The following is a 17,945-nucleotide window of genomic DNA, read 5'->3' on the forward strand; positions in this document are numbered from 1 at the left end:
ATACAAAATTCTTACAGGGCTTGACAGGGTAGATGCAGGGAGGATGTTTCCCCTGGCTGGGGAGTCTAGAACCAGGGGTCACAGTCTCAGAATAAGGAGTTGGCCATTTAGGACTGAGATGAATGGATATTTCTTCACTCAGAGGGTGGTGAATCTTTGGAATTCTCTACCCCAGCGGGCTGTGGAGGCTCAGTCGTTGAGTATGTTCAAGGCAAAGAGCGATAGATTTTTGGATATTAAGGGTATCAAGGGATATGGGGAGATTGCAGGAAAATGGGGTTGAGGTAGAAGATCAGCCATGATCGGATTGAATGGCAGAGCAGGCTTGAAGGGCCAAATGGCCTACTCCTGCTCCTAGTTCTTATATTCTTATGTTCTTATACTACAAAAGTAAGGTATATCAACACAATGGTCCTGCGCTCCCTCAGGGCCAGCAGCAGAAGTCAGGCAGACAGCAATTGGCAAAGCTAGGACATGAGATCGTGATGCCAGGTCTCCACCCCAAAGATGACTCACAGGGAATTCCCCTTGAGGCCAGGTCAGACAAAAGTTCCATCTGCCCCATTGGAAGCTTGACGTTGAAGATGGAAGCGGAGCTGGTAAGATGGCATCACCGTCAGCTTTCCCACTGCTTCTAAGTCTTCTGCCCAGATTGTACTGGCACCAGCAAAATACCAATGTCCAGCTCAACAGAGCTGTGTAGGTGGGACACACTGGGGTTTCCATACTGTGGTCGTGGCCTTGAACACCCAAGAGGAGAGGGTTAGCAGCTTCAAATTCCTGGGTGTATTCATTACGGAAGACTTAACGTGGTCCAATCACATCGATGTTGTAACCAAGAAGGCATGTCAACGCCTGTTCTTCCTCAGGAGACTGAAGAAATTTGGAATGGCCCCCCAGATTCTCACCAACTTCTACCGGTGCACCATCGAGAGTATCCTGTCCAGCTGCATCACTACCTGGTATGGCAACTGCACCGCCATAGACCACAAGGCTCTACAGATGGTGGTGAAAGCTGCACAACATACTATAGGAATTAAACTACCTGCTGTGCAGGATATCTACCCCGAGAGGTGCCGGGGGAAGGCCCTGAGAATCATCAAAGACGCGAGCCACCCCAGCCACAACCTCTTCGCCCTGCTCCCGTCCGGTAAGAGATACCGAAGCATACGGTCTCGTACCAGCAGGTTTCGAAACAGCTTCTACCCCCAGGCCATAAGACTCACGAACGAATAATTTATTATTATTTTTACTGTTGTTTTATTTATTATTACTGTATTTCTATTAGTATTTTTATCATTGCTATGCCATATTTATTCCAATGTTGGGAGGACTCGTAAAAATCAATATTTCATTGTGCAGTACACACGTTTGCTGCATATATGACAAATAAAATTGAATTGAATTGAAGATTGCTGCATGAGGATTCTAAATTGACCCTCTTATAAAGGGGATCAATTGCAACATGTAGCTGGTTCTGCCAACTTCACATTAATCTCGCAATTCAACACCGCATTTTACTATTCCTGCCCACCCCAGTGGGCGCCCAGATGTGCCCATACTGGCAGGGGGCACTTGCAAAATTGATTTCCTGATCCCAACTCCAGCTGACTAAAGCTTTCAATCTGCCTAGGGATTACAATTCCCACTCTGCCAAAGCAGACTTGGAGCATTTGACTGGTTGAGCCCAATACTGTCCTTAATCAACATTCCAGCAACAGTCCTGCATTGGACTTATCAGTCACCTGCGAACTCATTTTTAATGTAGAAGCAAGTCATCCTGGGTTCCGAGGGACTGCCTAAAGGAGAAGAGCAGTCACTGGATACCAGTAAAGAGCGGTAACACTGACCAACTATTTCCTTCCTCAGTCCTTGGACATTAAGGCCAATTATAGTGCCCTCAGCTCTGTCTCAGTGGAGATCGGCTAACCCAACACAGACCAAACCTATGGCCTTCTGGGTCTGTGTGGTTCAGTACTAACCAATTATTGACCCAATCATTGGGACAGCCCAAAGCTAAGTTTCATAGTCTTAAAGTACATACACAAAAAAAATAGTTGATCATAATGGGAGCTGATGATAATGTTATTCTTTCATTTGTGATCTTGCTGCTCATTGCTGTCCCCCAGGTCACCACTACTAACTTCAGACCCCTCCTGAAGCAGACATTACTTCCTTTTCCAAAATCTGCTGCCTTAAGACAGTGTGTTCCTCCTTGAAGACAGTGGCTGAGATTTTCTCTATCGTGTTATGCTGACTCTGGTGAATTTTCAGTGGTTAGCCTAATTTAATCACTCTTGATGGGATCCTGGAAAGGATTTCTGTCTGTGCCAGGGAACCCGTTGCAGTGTGGTACAAAAAATCTCTGCTGCAACAGAATGCTGGCTCCTACAACAGCTTTAAAGGGGCCAATCTTCTCCAGGCCAGAGGAAAGCATCTGGTCTCTGCTGGATTAGCACAAAGCGCTACCAGGGGCATGATCTCCCTATAATTGATTACACTTCTTGGGGTGGGACTTTTAAAGTGTAAAAGGAATGCACCACACGAGCAATCCTGGATACCTGATGTATACAGGCATTCCTTACATTCAGTGTTGCTCTGGCGGTATTGACCAAAAATATGGTTATTTGGTCATGACAACAGAAGACAGCTACAGGGCAGAAGTGGGCAGAAGTATGATGAGATGAGTACCTGGAACAGTGTACAAGGTTACAAACTTACATTGTGTCTCAATGGAGTGGGTTTAATGGGCCTGGTGGTCTTTCCTCACCCTTTTCATTTGTATAGATAGCTGGCACGTATGCATACAGGTTTATATTGTGCTTATTGTTTTGTACACCAGCCCCCAACTATACAATGACTTACTTTACACAAAGAATTTACTTCAGTCTCAGATAAAACAGAAAAGAATATTTGAATCTGATTATTTACTTTTTTACAATAAGGAACACTATTTTCCTGTCATAAACATTAATATTTGTAGAACTATGCTGACTGTATCACGTTCACTTGGGGGCTAACAATTTACATATTATAATGAGGTGTGTGCTCACAGAAAATGTGCATCACATCCCATAAAATTAATCTGGAAAAATCATAAACCAATGTATAATTGCCTTAAAATAGAGATAGTGTTATTCCTTGGTAACTTACAGTCAATAAAACCAATGGCATCACAAGTCCGTAACATCGCCCGTTTCCGCCCTTGCCTCAGCTCAACTGCTGAAACTCTCATCTATGCCTTTGCTACTTCTAGACTTGACTCCTCCAATGTACTCCTGGCTGGCCTCCCACACTCTACCCTACGTAAACGTGAGGTGATCCAAAACTCAGCTGCCCGTGACCAAGTCCCGTTCACCCATCATCCCTGTGCTCGCTGACCTACCTTGGCTCCTGGTTAAGCCATGCCTCGATTTCATAATTCTCATCCTTGTTTTAAAATCCCTCCATGGCCTCACTCCTCCCTATCGCTGTAATCTCATTCAGCCCCACAACCCCCGGAGATGTCTGCGCTCCTCTAATTCTGCCCTGTTGAGCATCTCTGATTATAATCGCTCAACCATTGGTGGCCGTGCCTTCTGTTGCCTTGGCCCTAAGCTCTGGAATTCCCTGCCTAAACCTCTCCGCCTATCTACCACTCTTTCCTCCTTTAAGACACTCCTTAAAACCTTCCTCTTTGACCAAGCTTTTGGCCACCTGCCCTAAATTCTCCTTATGTGGCTCAGTGTCAAATTTCTTTGTCTTATAATACACCTGTGAAGCGCCTTGGGACGTTTTACTACATTAAAGGCGCTATATAAATAAGAGTAGGTGTTGTTGTTGTCAAATCACATAATACAACAGTTCAAATATCAAATTAAAAATGACGAAGTTAGGAGCAAGAATCAAAGTCAAGAGGAATGTTTTCTCCCAAGCAGTAATAAACTTACCAGGGAAGGCCACTCAGGTGGATACTGGCCCAAATTATGCTGGAGTGGGGCATCTCGCAGCGTTAACCGTTAGTTACCTTTTGCTGCACCCTTCAGCTCCAATTGTTTTTGGTCTGTAAGTTGCTGTGAGCTGCTAACGGGGGATCTGGGACCTTAGTTAACAGCGGTACCAACAGTGTATCTCCTTAACCAATGAGATTTAAGGATTGAGAAAGCAACAGAGGAATGACGGATAAAGAGGGTAAGTTAGAGTAAAATCAAGTACAGAAAGAGAAATAAAGAGAGGGAAAGAAAGATTAGATCAATAGAGTAAAAAAGAGACAGAAAGGAAAAGCAAGAAACATTTTTTTAAATGTAAATTTAACATTTTTTAAAAGTCTAAGAATAATTTATTACATGCAGGAATGAGATTCAACAGTTTAAATAGTTCCCTTTCAGGGCCGGAGAGGTTTATTGGCATTGCATTAACAATTATCACATCGTTAAATGGGTACTTACGCTGTTAAGTACCAGCTCTAACTTTCTGCAGTGAGTTTAATGGTTAATTAATGTGCAAATCCAGCAAGTTCTTAAAAATAACGAGGAGGTTGAGGGTGAGCTGCCATTTGTGCGAGGTAAATGGCAGAGCGGCGTAAATGGCCTGAACTTGGTAGCCGACTTGCACATTAATAACCACGAGCGTGGTGAACTCGCTGTTATTTGCCGGCAAGATTTGGACCAATATAAATGGGCTCAAGAAATAATTAGACACATTTCTGGAAAAGGGATTGAGGGATACAGTGAGAAGGCAAGAGTGGATAGACCAAAATATTCAATTCTGATCATAACTCATTGTAACTTCTGTCTTTAAAAATGGTTCAGAAAATGAGACTCTCTTTAGAATATTTGCCCATAAATAGGGAAAAACATTGCTCCAGATTTTTTACTTTTAATTTGGTTGTCTGTAACACCAAAAACTAATATTGCTGCTCAGGTTCTTATAGGTTGGTTTTCAATGCTGTCATACAGGAGCAAATTCAGTAATCACATATTTCCAATTTAAGCTCAGGATGCAAACAATTTATTGTAACATTGCTTTCTGTTTTTGACCATTTATTTGTTAAATGCACAAAAAATCATTTTTTTCCTTCAAAAGAATATTGATGCTTTGAAGGGGTTTCAGAGAGGAATGACAGGGATGACTCTGGATGTTGGAACATTCCATTATGAGGCGATATTGGAATTGAACTTGATCTCGGGAGGTAAGAAGATTGGGAGAGGTCTTCAAAATACCGAGAGGGATGGATAATGTGAGCACTTAACTTAAACTGTGATCACAGAACTAGAAGACAAGTGCAGAATTGACAATCCTGAAGCAAGATTAGCGATTAGAAGAAATGTTGTCTCCCCAGAACAGTCGATTTGTAGACTCGATCCTTACCACTTAACATGGTGCCAATGAATCCCTTTATAAAGGAATTGGATGGTTATCTGATTAAGCACTGGATTTAAAGTTGTAGGGATAAATATAGATGGAGACACCAGCAACAACAACTCTCATTTATATGATGACTTTTACATAGAAAAATATGCCAAGGCACTTCACAGAGGAGTAATCAAAAAAACTGACACCAAAGCAATGGAGGAAATATTAGGACAGATGATCAAATACTCCCTGGAACACTTTTGTTCTTGTTCTATTGGGACTTCTTACCTATCCGGTCATAGCCACCAGTCATAGCCAGAGAATCTCCTGCAATGGCTTCTCTCCCCAACCCCACATCGTTACCTCTGGAGTTCCTTAAGGTTCTATCCTTAGACCACTTCTGTTTCTCGGTGACACCATCTGAAAACACATCAGTTTCCAAATATACGCTGACGCCACCCAGTTCTACCTCACCACCACCTCTCTCGACCCCTCCACTGCCTCTATGTTGTCAGACGACAATTCCTCCAATTAAACATTGGGAAGACTGAAGCCATTGCTTTCGGACCTCACCACTCCATTCCCTAGCCACCGATTCCATCCCCCTCCCTGGCCACTGCCTCAGCCTGAACCAGACTGTTTGTAACCTCGCCGTCCTATTTGACTCTGAGCTGAGCTACAACCCCACAAAGACCGTCTACTTCCACCTCTGTAATATTCCCCTTTTCCACCACTCCCTCGGCCCATCTGCTGCTGAAACCCTTATCCATGATTTTGTTACCTCCATACTCAAGTATTCCAATACTCTCCTAGCCAGCCTCCCATCTTCTACCTTCTATAAACTTAAGCTCAACCAAAACTCTGCTGCCCGGATCCTAACTCGCACCAAGTCCCATTGACCCATCACAACTGGGCTCGCTGACCTACAATGGCTCCCGGTCCAGAAACGCCTCGACTTTAAAATCGTCATTCTCATGTTCAAATCCCTCCATGGCCTCACTCCTCCCTTTCTCTGTAATCCCCTCTAACCTGAAAACCCTCCAAGTACTCTGCGTTCCTCCAACTGTGAGCTCTTGTCTATCCCTCACCCCACCATTGGCGGCCGTGCCTTCAGCCATCTAGGCCCTAAGCTCTGAAATTCCCTCCCTAAACCTCTCCGTATCTCGACCTTTCTCTCCTCCTTTACGATGTTCCTTAAAACCTATCTCTTTGACCAAGCTTTTGTTCACCTGTCCTAATGTCTCCTTCTTTGGTTCGGTGTTAATTTTTGTCTGATTGTGCGCCTGTGAAGCGCCTTCGGAGGTTTTACTACATTAAAGGCGCTACATAAAAACAAGTTGTTGTTGTTGATGCTGTATTAGGAATATCATATGTGAAAGGAAGCAGTCATGGTCAAATTGTGCAAATTAAACTGTTAGACTGATATCCTGGAGTGTTCACTGAGCAAATTTGAGAAAAAATTTCAGTTTTGTCTTGAATGTTTTATCTGTGGTTTGTTTAATACACAAATAATAATGAATATGATTATGAAAAGTTTAGATGCTTTTAAAATAGACCTGGTCTAGACAACTTCCATTTGTGACACTTAAAAAGGATAGGAACAGAAATGAATTAAGATTTAACTAATTTGTTTGTAAGTTTGCGAATTCAATAGCGATTCTAGAGGCTAATGATGACTAACATAATTCCACTATTTAGAATAAAGGATGATGTTCTTGGAACCAGTAGTCCAGGGATATGGTGAAAAGGCAGTAGGGGCTGGGACTGATGGTCTGTTCTTGCTCCTAAAAATTCTTATGTTATTCCTTTCTGTTATTTACCTCCCAGTAGATTAGATAAATGGGCTCAGTGCATAACAGTGCAGATTCTATATGGTTATTGGAAGGAGTGGGATTAATGAGCCAAGTGCTCTTTTATTTCATAAGAAAATATTAAGAAATTCAGAGATGAGAAAAGGCCATCTGGCCCATTAAAGCTCCATTGCTTTGCTTGGCAGATTATCCCAAACATTTATCACCCTTTGGATGCAGAAGTTTTTCTTAAACTTGTTCTAGATTTAATTTCCATTGATGTCCTTTAGTTCTACTTTCTTGGTGTAATTTGAACTAATAATGGCGACGAAAGGTGCATCATTGCATGAGTTGCGGTGCTTTCGGACTGAGCCCCATAGCCACTGGCACCTAGGACGGAGCTTATGTCAAAAATATATTTTTTATAAATTTACCTTTGCTGCTTAGTAAAATTAGATATATATCTAAATGTAAGAGCGCCTAAAGAAAATACACTGCAGTAACAGGAAGCATAAAATCAGGTTATGTTCTTCGAAGCACTAAAGGGGGGCAAGATTTATTTCATGCAAACATTTATTACAATATAGAATCTATGAACACAAGTGGCTACTGAAGCTGAATCAAATGTGGCATTTAAGAGAGAATTTGAAGAAGAAACTATATCAACAGCAGGGTAATGGGATTAGAGTAGGTCACTCTAGTGTGGAGATAGTACAGGCACGATGGGGTAAACAGCCTCCTTCTGGACTGACTTTTTTTATGCTTCATAGAAAACCCAGAAATTGTTAAGCTCCAACTGAGAGATTAGTATCTGCTTTGGTTTGAAAATAACAAACAATGATATAGTCAGTGAATGATTTCAGGATTTTCTCCTGTTAATGATCCTTTGTCTGTATCAGCAGCTAATTGTGTTTATTTGAAAAGAGTCTGCATGTGGCCTGTTCACATCGGCTTTGGTGCCTTCAGTGAGAAATGCCTGAGACAGACAGACCCCAAAAGACATTTTGATTTGATTGAAAATGCAATAATAAAGACGCAGTCTGACTAAGATTACCCAGCAGTAATTCTATGTTGCTCCATACTGTGAGGCGATGTTTAATTCCGCGCGTATTTGTCGTTGTAATGTCTATCTCTGCATTGTACTAATTTGTAAAGCGGATGCCAAAAGGAGCCTTGTAGTATTGCAAACTCGGTCATGTCTATGCAGTGTACGTTCAGGTTTCACATTTCAGTAATGTCCTAAGTAGTTCACTGTGCTTTGTCAATTCTGCAACTAATAATTCAGCCCACCCACTAATTGCATCAGCATTTTAAATTTCTACTAGTCGATCTCCCATGGCATTGCAGTGTAAGGCTCGCAAAATATACAGATTCCCCCAAAGTAAGAAAGAAGATATATTGGACTGTTTGAAATAATATTGGGCCAAAGGGGACCTAAAATCAAAACCCCAGGAAGATTTGGCTAGTTTAAAAGGCATGTTCAGGCCTGTGGAAAAGCTGCAACAAAAGGAATGGGTGGGACAGACAGTTTGAATATTGGAAAAGGGGCCAGATTGTCTGAGAATGTTCTGGGCCATCCCAGTCATTCTACATAAAGACCAATAAGCCCACGGAAAAGACTGTTCCCACCGAAACTTACAGGGCCACCAAGAACATGAATAATACAATACATGCCAACAACCAACAAAAGAGAACCTGGCCCCAGCAGGAGAAAACAATCAAACAACAGTTTAAAACCACTCAGAAAGATTTCCAAAACACTTTGCACATTTTAAACTGATTTCAAAGCAATCCCGAAACCAGTTAAAAGCCAATTAAAAATAGATGGGACCATCCCCGAAACTCGATGAGAATTTAAACATATTAAAATTAACGAGCCTGCCAAAATTAACAAAGGACCAGAGGAGATTTGGTGGTCAGTTAAGCCAGGCCTCAAAACAGTATAATTGAGGCCTGTCTGTTCAGTGAAACAGATCACGTTGCGTTCGAGAGACAGTACAGTTCACACAGTTGAGGACACAGCTCCAGAAGGTTCAAGTTCAGTACAGGAGAGAGAAAGTACGGTTCAGAAAAAGATATCATCATCACTGCACCTAGTCGAAGGATCGGAGACTTGAGGAAAGAAGAACGAAACGGAAGGAAAAGGAAATCGCGGCAACCAAAGGCCTCAAGAAACCAACAACTAACAATATTACCACCAACTAGGTAATATTGGGCCACCGCGACCAACAAGAAACCAACCACCAAGAAGTTGAAAATTCACAAACTTGTTTCCACTCTACAAGCTAGTCTGACTTACCCCTGGGTAAGATTTGACACAAAAGACTCTAAAAACTATACCTAACCAAAGAAAATTGGGTACTTACCCGATAAATCCAACTACGCATCCAACCGCATCAGCGGCCAGGCGAAGACTGAAAACCCTACGCAGGTGCAGTCTGCCACCACGTCCGGGGTACAGCAGGCCCCAACCGCCATAACTAAAGAGAACCCCAAAATCGCGAACCTCTACAATCTGTCAAGGAAGTTGTTTGGTGAGCATTTCCTGGTCCTCTGGAATTCAGCCTAGTTAGGATAGTGGGATTGGGAGGGCAAGGTATTTTTTGTCTATTGTAATTCTCCCTCGCATGTTCCGAAGTGTCCCCCCTTTTAGAGTATAAGATTTAATGGCCCAGAAATTCGGGTCTCCACGGGTGAGTATGCATGGGGTTCTCACCCGTAGGCCCAATGGAAGTGCCAGTTTCCTGCATGCACTGCACATGCGCGGGAAACCGGCACTTCAGTTCCCCTGAAAGAAAGGGTTCAGAGTTCGAACGCGTGCGCAGGAGAGGCTGCGCGTGCGCATCAAACTTCATTTTTTTTTACAGGTTTTCCCGGGAGGGTAAGTCTGTAGAAGTTACACATTTAAAAAGCAGGTGTAAGGCCTGCTTTTTACAAGGTAAGTGGTGAATTAATTAAAATTAAAACATTTTTTCCACAGGTTTATTATTTTTAAATACTTTAAAGCAAGGTAAGTTTATTTTTAGCCCCGTTAGAAAATAAAATTATTTTTTCAAAAATTTAAATTACTGTTTAAAATAGTTATTTCATGTAATTTATAGTTTATTTAAAAAATGTGATTAAAAAATTTTTTTTTTTGAAGATTTAGTGCTGTTTTGGGGCCATAGTATTTATAAGTTTTGACAGCTCTTCTTGTCAAACTTATGAATGGAGCATTCCCTGTTTCGATTGGCTCCCCATTGCCCACGTGATCCCAGGGGATGCATTGAACTAACTGCGCCCCTGGGATACGCAAGCACTGCGCGCCGGCAGTTGGACCAGGCCCCGGATCGGAATTCCACGGGAGCCCACAGCTCAACGGCCGGCACACAAGGTAAGTGCAGGTTGGGGGCTTGCACCCGCGGGAAGCCCCCGACCCGAATTTCTGGGCCATTGTATTGTGTATTTTCCTGTCTCAAAAATAAAAATCTCAATTCTTTTGACCAACTCAGGTGTCTGTTGCAATTTCATTACAACCCCCAAATAAGTCCAAAGTCTAGAACCAACGGAGTGGGAATGATTCGAACCGCTCAGGGAGTCAGAGGTGAAGCTGACCACACACACCACCCCTTACAGCAGACCAAGTGTAGTTTTCAGTTGAAGCAGAGCTAAAGGGTGGGGTATAATTCAACTAGAGCATGCTGTTGTAATTCAGTTACCATTTGACCGTTGTACATTCTGCCCTTATTTTTATGTAAAACTTTATCATATTCTTTACAGTTAAAATAATTTGGAATATTTTGCTATGTTAAAGGAGCTATATAATTGCAAGCTGTTGTTGTTGTTAAATAGCAACGTGTATGACAATTTGGGAAGCAGAGAAGTAGAGTTGGTAGGAGCTTCGGAGTTTCTCATCAGTGTAGGCGGAGGAGCTGGGAGACGCCAAGCTGAAATGCTACAGCACCACCACTGGTAGGAGGGTGTCATTATAATGGGGACACAGGAATCTATAATGGAATGTGTGCAGACGTAAGATTTTGAATATATTACTAGTTAATTTTCCATGGTGTTGCAAACAGGGAGTCAAGACCAAGTGTAGTCTTCAGATGAAGTGGGTTAGAGGGCAGGGGATGATTGGACCGGGGCTGAAGGAGGACTGCGCAGAGGGAGGGAGGAGGTAAGGGAAGGAGGGAGGGGAGAGGGTTCTGGGGAGAGGGGAGAGGGAGGGGAAAGGAATGGAAGGAAAGGGGAAAATGAAGAGAAGTGGAAGAGAAGAGGGAGGAGGAACTGAGAAAGGGACGAAGGAGAGGAGGCAACCCTCACCACCATACCAGCACCTCAAACAAAATGAAATAAGTATTCCCACTAAATATTCTTTTTGAATGCATTGCAGCCAGTCTTCGCAATTTTTTAACAGAGTGAGGCCACTATTTCTTATAAAACAGAGCAGGGCTGGTAAGTACCTGGCAGAAGTGGACGTTCTAGGGCCCAGAACCCACAAGTCATCTATTATCTTCCTGGGTCAAGGGGTTGTGGCTTGACTTGTTCCTCTTCCTGGTGAAAGATGTTCAAATTTTAAAATATATTATTTAAAATGAAAAAGTCCAGAGCAAAAGCACCTAATGGAAAGGTTAATAATTACCGCCTCCAAGGTTCAGGAAAAGATCAAAATGGCAGCTGAGGTAGCACAGACAGCTCAGAAAGCTGCTGCGCAGGCACGGTGATTGTGCATTAATTGTGAAAAGTTTACACAGGCAAAAGCCTTGTCAAACGTGGGTATAGGAACTTAAAATGGGAAAAACTGACACTAATGTGTGATAAACATAACAACAAGAAATGAAATGGTACTGACAGGAAGTCAGTGCAAATGAAAGATTTTTAACACGCCACAGAAATAAAGGGGTTGCATTTCTACAGGGGTTCTGCCGATCATTTGCTGTAACGTCGACAGAAGATCCTTGGAAACTTTGGTGTAAATGGTGTGCTTGCTGAAGCCACTTGCAGTCACAGGATGAGGGAGTGGAGTGGCCATTCTGGCCCCAGGTATTGTAGGATGCCTGTCAGCAGGATGAGAAGGGGAGCAGGACAGCCTGATTACCTAAAGTGGGGATTTTTACTTTGTAAATTTTTGGGGAGAAATTCAGTATCGTTCCATTTGGGGGTGGTAACTTTTGAAAGCTGGGAAACTTAGCAGCGGGCGCTAATGATTCCTGGCTTTTAAATAATCAAGCTTTCCACTTCCTGGAGCGCAACAGGCAGCAGGCGGGGCGGTAGGTGAGCAGCGCTGCACAATGGGCCATGCAGCGCTGCCGCATTGGAAGGCTCCTTCCCTCCCTTAAAGGGAAGGGCCATCGCTGCAGGCTCTGCAAGAGGAAAACTAACCTGGTCCCCAACAGCAGCCGCAATCCGGCCTGATCAGCCCGATGCACTGCAGCAGAGTGCCGGGCTGATCGATCGCTGGTGAAAACAAAAGATTTTTTAAAAAGAGAAAGAGGATTTCAGAATTTTTTTGACTTACCTCAGCCACCTCACCTTTAAGTATCACCCCCGAAGCGCCCGGCCTCCCGATGAACGCCTCCTGCAGCTGTCGGTGCTTCTGCCCAGCGATGCTGCAGGGGGCAGAACCGAAGTTCGAGTCTGGGGCACTACCGGGGCGCTGCGCAACCGGATGACGTCACGACCTCCGGGTGCAGGAGATCGTGGCGCTAGGGGTTACCGCCGCTGCAAACAGCCAGGTGAATTTCGCAGGCGGCGGTAACATCGCTGCGCCCGGGTGGTAAGTCATTAGCACCCCGTTAACGCCCCCGGAGGTGCTAACGGGAGGTGCTAACCAACTGAATTTCTCCCCCTTTCAATTTATACAGAACGATGTTCAAATTTAAAAAGAGCATTCTGGTGCATTTCCAGCAGTAAATCTGCTGATGAGGAAAATCTATCTGATGGTTTTCGAGCAGGGCTCACCACACAGTGATCAAGAACAGGAGAACCCTGGCAGAAGTTCAACCCGTAGATTCGATATAAGATAATTAAAAGTGAGTAACAAACTGAAATTCAATCTTGGAGGTCAGGTGGCATTTACAAATGTTTATGACCTCACCAATGCTCCTTCGTTTAGTTAGGCTCTGGTAACGCACTTTCAGGCGTTTTGTTATTCTACATTTATTCTAAGTCAGTGCCACTACACTTAAAGAATGTTTATAGCAGCAATTCACTCCACATGATGTCAAGAAACGGCTGAGCGCACTGGATACAGCAGAGGCTGTGGGCCCCGACAACATCCCGGCTATCGTGCTGAAGACTTGTGCTCCAGAACTAGCCGCGCCTCTAGCCAAGCTGTTCCAGTACAGCTACAACACTGACATCTAACCGACAATGTGGAAAATTGCCCGGGTATGTCTTGTCCACAAAAAGCAGGACAAACCCAATCCAGCCAATTACCGCCCCATCAGTCTACTCTCAATCATCAGCAAAGTGATGGAAGGTGTCATCGACAGTGCTATCAAGCGGCACTTATTCACCAATAACCTGTTCACTGAGCCCCAGTTTGGGTTCTGCCAAGACCACTCAGCTCCCAACATCATTACAGCCTTGCTCCAAACATGAACAAAGGAGCTGAATTCCAGAGGTGAGCTGAGAATGTCTGCCCTTGACATCAAGGCAGCATTTGACCAAGTGTGGTATCAAGGAACCCTAGTAAAATTGAAGTCAATGGGAATCAGGGGGGAAACTCTCCACTGGCTGGAGTCATACCTAGCACAAAGGAAGATGGTTGTGGTTGTTGGAGGTGAATCATCTCAGCCCCAGGACATCGCTGCAGGAGTTCCTCAGGGCAGGCTTGGGCTATTAAGTGGCAGGTAACATTCATGGCACACAAGAGCCAGGCAATGACTATCTCCAACAAGAGAGCGTCTCACCACCGCCCCTTGACATTCAACGGCATTACCATTGGGGTTCAACATTGACCAGAAACTTAACTGGACCATCCACATAAATACCGTGGCCACAAGAGCAGGTCAGAGGCTGGATTTTCTGCAGCGAGGGTCTCACCAAAGCCTTTTCACCATCTACAAGGCAGAAGTCAGGAGTGTGATGGAATACTCTCCACCAGCCTGGATGAGTGCAGCTCCAACAACACTCAAGCAGCTCAACACCATCCAGGACAAAGCAATCCACTTGATCAATACCCCATCCACCACCTTAAACATTGTTGCTGGGTCAAAATCCTGGAACTCCCTCCCTAACAGCACTGTGGGAGTACCTTCACCACACGGACTGCAGCAGTTCAAGAAGGCGGCTCACCACCACCTTCTCGAGGGCAATTAGGGATGGGTAATAAATGCTGGCCTTGCCAGCGATGCACACATCTCAGGAACGAATTTTAAAAATTGTATCCCAAACCTGTCCAAGTTACAGCGGGTGAATTTCCTCACCATTTTCAGTGTATTAACGGTGTATAAACGGCGTAAGAAATGTTCTGAGTGAGGAAATTTCCTTCCATTGGGTGCCTTTAAAATGCTTCCACCGAGTTCTTTCATGTTTGCGAGCCTTCCCACAATCTGCCTGTCGAGTCCCCACTGGCCTCATTGGCATATCTCAGTATGAGAGCCAGGGGTGTAGTAGCTTTGAGTTTGCTGCAATTATGCTGCTCGCGCACTCTGGGTAAGTTAGACTGCGATACATGAGGCACAGCAGCTGTCAGGATCATCCGATTAAAGTGGGAGTGAGGCCTTTGAGAGCTTGACGAGTCGGGAGAGTTTTAACACTATGGGGGTCAGTTTGGCTTTAGGCGATAGTGTAAAACGGGCGATATCGAATCAGCCGCCCATTATACCTTTCTCCCAATTTTCATTTGCATTGCTGGATGGGGCCCTGCCCTGCTGCCCTCCACGGAGAGGTGCTGCTTCTTGAGTGGTCACAATGCTGTACAAGGATAATAAACAGTTTGCTAAGACAAGGTTATTTGAAAGTGAAATGAAAGAGCCTCGCACTGTTCCTGTCTCACCTGGTTGTCCCCATCCTGCTGAAGAGTGCAGGCAGGACTGTCTTTTCAAAGGCCACACAGGAATTAAGCTGCTTACACCCTTTTTACATGGGATTTTTCAAAACCAGAGACAAGGAAGTATCACCTCAATCCCCCCCGCGCCCCCCCCCCCCCCCCAAGGCTCCTGCTGCAAATAATCACTTCAGATCCCCCTGCCGCTGCAGGAGAAGTAGTTAGGCTGCGATAAAAGGGCACCAAGGGAAGCTATAGTGGCCTTAAACAGTAAGAAATTTGTCAACAATTTCAGACTATAACCTCCCCATTTTTCAGGCGGCAGCTGTTGATGATTCTGCCATCCCCATTTGCAACATTTTATCTCTCCTGCATTCAATCCTAGCACAGACTATGCCTTTAATTCCTTCCTCCCCTCCCCCTCCCCCGCTTTCCCTGCCTCTGCGCCTGCTTAAAACCTGCTACTTCTCTCATTTTTTCCAGTTCTGATGAAGGGTCCCAGACCTGAAACGTTAACTCTGTTTCTCTCTCCACGGATGCTGCCTGGCCTGCTGAGTGTTTCCAGCATTTTCTGTTGTTATTTAAGAAAGTGGTCAGGTTAGTTACCTGGCAGATGTTTTTGTTGCTAATGGGATAGGTGCAGAATGATTTGGGGCTGTAGTGTATGTAACTGTTCTACCTTTAAGAGAACTATTGTATGTAACCGTTCACCTTTAAGAGAACTATTTTAGGTGTGGCACTACTTTATCTTGGCTGCTGTATACTGTAATACCGACGGTGATCACACCGGTATATAAGTGCTGTGTCAGGATTTATTGGGCAGATTCGCCCTGACCTTCGAATAGTAAAGTCCTGTTAAAGTTACTCTTGTAGTCTGTGTATTAATTCGCCATAATACCTACAGACTTTACAAGGGCAAGGTGGAGGAATATCGTATGATGGAGTAGCAGAAATATCTCCAAATGGAATATAACTGTCAGTGGAAGTTGTGGAGGAGATTTCGATGTCAGCGAGCAACTGAATTGACTTTGTTGTCAAAGTAGGGCCTTGGATTAATTTGGCGGTGGCCTCAGATGTTAGTTAGATGAAGGTCTCCCTTTCGAGCTGTGCCCACTGCTGTCTTGACAGCTGCTACAACTCAGCGATTGCTTCGTAGGGGAAGCACAGTCTTCTCAAGCATTGCTGGAGGGTCACAGTGAAGTAGCCCACCTGCACCTGCAGACAGGGAGGTGCGGGTAGCAGGCAGTGGCTGGGGGGCTGTCTCCCGTTCCTGTGCTTCCTGATCCCGCTGCAGTTTGTCCTCCTGAACCTCCTGATCTTCCAGCTCAAACGGGGTGAAATCCACAGGGTTATAATCAGAAAGGTTACTGTCAAAATTCTTGCCAATACTTTTAATATACTTAGGGAACCTCTTAAAATAAGCTTGAAGCAACTTTTAAAAAAGGAAACTTGCAAAAATTACAAAACACTTTCAAGGAAATTGCAAAAATAGAGTAAAAAATTTGCGTGTTAATGTTTCATTTCTTTTCAAAATAGCTTCTATTCAGGCTGTTCTAGGCCTCTTCTGTCCTTCAGTGATGAAGGTCACCACATGCAGGCCCACAATGCCTGTGGCGTTTCTTTCCACTGACTGCCTCTGGGCAGTAAGTACGGAACGTGCGCCAGCATGCAACCCGCCCACCTGCCCGTCATTTAGTTTGAGCTTTGCGCTATTTTGAGCTTTGAGCTGGTTATCGTCTGCACACAGCTCTGTCAAAAGAAGTATTTGTTTTTCCAGTGGTAGATATATTAGAACAATGTATCAGAATCAAAGCACTCTCAATTCCTTAGAGTTTGGTAACGTTGTACATTCGATCAGGGGAATATGTCTCCAGCGTTTCCCTGGTGGACTAGGAGCAGTAGAAGCAGACTGTAACATGATTGCAATACTCTTCACTGCTGGCTCAACTTAATGGAGAACATTCCGGGCTGATCGAGGATAACCCTCACAACAGGTTCTGACACGTGACCAGGTCTCAGTTAATTGCCTCGTTCAGTGCAAATTGATTCAACAGCAATTGAGAGCAATGGAGAGCTCTCTGCTGCAGTTTGATTCTGAGAGCAACCTGGTTTCTAATTAAATCCTTTCCTTTAGGTCCTCCCATCTAAACATACACACATGTGCACCATTGCCTGGGCCATAAAGCCTGCCCCTTTCCTGTATTTCTTCACTGTGGCCTCTACTAAAAAGACCTCCTGATCATACAGCTAAAATCAGGTGTAGAGTGAGTAGCAAAATCATGTACATGAATGAACATCTTATTTACTTTGTGGCCATACACACTTCACCATGACCCAGAATAGTGATTTTTCAAAATGACAACAGACCAGTAACATGGAGCACAAACAGTAGCAGAAATGTGATTAGCTGGTAATGGAGTTCCCCTGTACTGCACCTGGGAACTGAGGTTAACTGAAGACTGCAGTATCACCCTTCAGACTAACCGGTCTATACTCAGTTAACTTGTACGTGGCACAGAGAGTCATCATTATTGTTTACGTTGCTCTTTACTATTTTTATTAATGATCTAGATGTAGGTGTTGGGGGCACAATCTGCAAATTTGCAGATGTTACTAAGATCCGTGCGAGTGTTAGGACTGTAGAATATGCTCGACAGCTTCAGTCGGATCTTGATGTGTTGGGAGATTGGTCTCAGGACTGGCAAATGATGTTTAATTTGAAAAAGTGCAGTGTTATGCATGTGGGCAGGACAAATGCTCAACATACATACACTCTTCAGGGAAAAGCATTAAAGAAGGTGGAGAAAGAAAGATCTGTTTTGTGTATTTTGAATGTTGTATTTGAATTG

The 17,945-nt window shown here is 44.1% G+C and overlaps 1 protein-coding gene and 1 long non-coding RNA gene across 2 annotated transcripts in view; one reads left to right on the forward strand and one right to left on the reverse strand.

Annotated features, from left to right (window-relative positions):
- LOC147121040 (uncharacterized) overlaps positions 1 to 11,651 on the reverse strand; it is a 107,167-nt gene extending 95,516 nt beyond the window's left edge. The window contains exon 1 of the long non-coding RNA XR_015076238.1: positions 11,567 to 11,651. This is a non-coding gene — a long non-coding RNA (uncharacterized LOC147121040). The remainder of the gene's footprint in view (positions 1 to 11,566) is intronic.
- The window catches only part of kcnk12 (potassium channel, subfamily K, member 12), a 61,565-nt gene that overhangs the window by 7,439 nt on the left and 36,181 nt on the right, over positions 1 to 17,945 (forward strand). The window lies entirely within an intron of this gene.

This window comes from Somniosus microcephalus, chromosome 3 (genome assembly GCF_052327205.1).
Source record: "Somniosus microcephalus isolate GS21.2 chromosome 3, FLI_Smic_1.0, whole genome shotgun sequence".
Classification (NCBI taxonomy): domain Eukaryota; kingdom Metazoa; phylum Chordata; class Chondrichthyes; order Squaliformes; family Somniosidae; genus Somniosus; species Somniosus microcephalus.